Source organism: Pteropus medius, unplaced genomic scaffold (assembly GCF_902729225.1).
Source record: "Pteropus medius unplaced genomic scaffold, Ma_sr-lr_union100, whole genome shotgun sequence".
NCBI classification, from domain to species: Eukaryota; Metazoa; Chordata; class Mammalia; order Chiroptera; family Pteropodidae; genus Pteropus; species Pteropus medius.
The window spans coordinates 518,293-521,099 of record NW_024351648.1 but is presented as its reverse complement, the minus strand read 5'-3'; positions in this window follow the sequence as shown (position 1 = coordinate 521,099).

The following is a 2,807-nucleotide window of genomic DNA, read 5'->3' as shown; positions in this document are numbered from 1 at the left end:
GTCCCTTCCCCTTCCAAGCTTCTCCCCATGACTTTCCTGTCTTTGTAATGAGGACTTACCACCTCTGACCCTTTGATATTCCCCCATCTCCTACTTCTGCAAAGCATTAGGTCTCCCATCAGCCCCATACTTCCCAGTACACTCTCAGCTTCCTGAGTCACGCTCTCAACAATACTGTGCCATGATTAATAGAATCTTCTAGCTGGTCTTCCACCTCCTGTCTCTCCAAACCATCTTCCATCCACCTACATAAAGTGCAGCTTCACTCACATTATTCCTCTGCTCAGTAACTTTCCATGGCTTCCTATTGGTTGCATTCTGCAACCAAGGTTCTCCACAATATAGCCCTAACTCCACTTCTCCATAGCACTTCTCTCTCTTCCAGTGCCCACACTCCAACTATACTTAATTTCTCTTGATTGAGCATGCCCACCTTTTGTCATCTTATACTTTATTCATGTGATTCCCCTGCCTGAAATACTCTCTCTCCTTCCTTATCATCTATACACTAAAATCAAATCCACCTATCATGAAACCATCTCAAGCGATACCTCTTTCATAAAGACATTCCCAGTCCTTCCAACTAGCTATAAACCTGCCCGTCTTTTAAATCCTGTAACACTATATTTGCATTTTCCTTCTGTCACTTGTTCCCCTTTATCTTCAAGTGTCAATTCCAAAATGTCTATGGGGGTTTCCAAGCAGTGGTCTAGTTGGAAGAGAAGGCTGGAAGAGAAGGCCTTAAATCTGTATTTGCACAAGCACTCTGTTTCACTAGAATTTGAGGAGAGAGGATGATGAGATGGAAATTGGATCTGCTAAGGCCCATTCCTGCACACACACACACACCCAGAGCACATAGAGGGAAGCAAATTAACACTGAGCATTTGGGGGCGGGGGGGGGGAACCCACACACACCCCAGCCACTAAGGCCTGTATGCTCTTCTTTTCTTTCTCCCACTGGACTGCCAGTGTCTTAAGGACGGAGGCCATGTTACTCAAGTAAATGCCTGCTACAGGGTCGCGCACAGGGCCCGATGCAGTGTAAGTGCGTGACAAAATGTGTTGGCTTTCTTAGAGCAGGCAGTGCCTCTGGGTGGCATCCAGCCTACATAGCTTCTTCCCGTCTGTGCAAAATAAGAAAGTTCTCAGCATCCCTTCCTTCCCCGGGTCTCACTGAAGCCCAGGGTGAGACAGTCAGCCCCTCCTCCTTTAACAGGCTCCCGTGAGAGCTCCTTTTACTTTTGAACTGATACTTACCCAGGACAATGCAATGGGGTGGCACCCAGTTCAAAGACAGCCCCCAATGCCAGCCCTGAGTGAAGAGCGATGCCAATTTACTTCACATTGTTTTGTCAGCTGAGAAAAAAATCCTGAATCAGTTTCACCAGGAATCCACTTTCTGAAGGTGCACTCCTACCCAGGCAGGCACCACCCCTCATTGGGAACAGAGATAGCAAATTGCTCCACACCCCAGTAGCACCAGCTTTCCCTGAGCTGGGTGTGGTGCCTCCTTACACCAGCTTGAGTCCCATTGAGAGCAATCGACACATCGCCTTTCTCTGTAGGCGAAAGCTCTCCCCATAAACTAAGTGCTTCCACAAGAGGTGTGAAGGGAGATCCCTCACCTAAAGAGAAAAAGAAAGAGTAGGCAAGAAGGGGCAGAAACCCAGCTCTCCAATTTTCTTCTGTAAATGTGAGGCCATTTGCACACTGTACAAAAGAGAAACTTCTAAATAGGAATATTAGCCTTGTATATATAAATAGAGATATTAGTCTGTATTAGACATTCACACATACACCCCACACACTCCTTGTTTCTTAATGGCCTTTTTTTAAAACTCTTGAACCCAAGTTAGCCTATTCCCTATTCATATTTTAAGGAATTCAGGCCCTTTGCTGTAAAGAAAGACAAGCATTCTCTAGAGCTTTATATTAGGGATATTTCTAGATTGTTGGTTGAAAGCACGTATATTTGTTAATTTGCACCCTAAACACAACCCACAGCCTCATTTAACTCTGAGTGCTCATCTGTGTATTGCAACTGCCTATGCATGGTTCCAACTTAATCAAGTACTTAATGAGGAGCATTAATATTCGTTGTCTTCTCCTTATGCTCATCAAGGTAAATAGCTGCTGGCTGCCTGTGCAGCCTGTGACTGAGCTAAGAATTGTCTGTCCTTATCTAGACAGTGGATTATTTGTCCCCCAAGATGGTACCCTGCTGGGTACTTTCCAAAGGCTTCATTTTAAAAGAAGATGTTTCCACTTACAGATCTTTTGAAAATGCCAAGCAACTTGGAAGAACAGTAAGAAGTATATTATCTGGGCGATAGTTGTTTCAAAAGTCTTGTAGTGTGTCTATGATGTGCCGGCAGGCACTGTGCTAAGTGCCAGGAATGCAATGATGACCCCGGGCGGTCCTGGTTCCTGCCCTCCTGGCTGCTTACAATCTGGTAGGAGAGGCCCACACTTATGGAACGGTCACCCTAATGAGATCATAATTGCAAAATGAGATCAGTGTTAAGAAGGAAAAGCTTGGAGTGTTAGGAGAGCCATTCCCTAAGGAGGAGCTGTTGGAGCTGAGCTGAAAGGTGAATAAAGGAAGAGATCAGTTAGTTATTCACCAAATATTAGGGCTGGAACACACACACACACACACACACACACACACACACACACACACAATCTAGTACAACTCTATCTACAGTTGAGGAAACTAAGGCCCAGCATTGCCTCGATTTATCCAATGTCTGGGCCAAGTTTTGAGCTACATATAGAAACCAGCCATTCGAACACCCAATCCC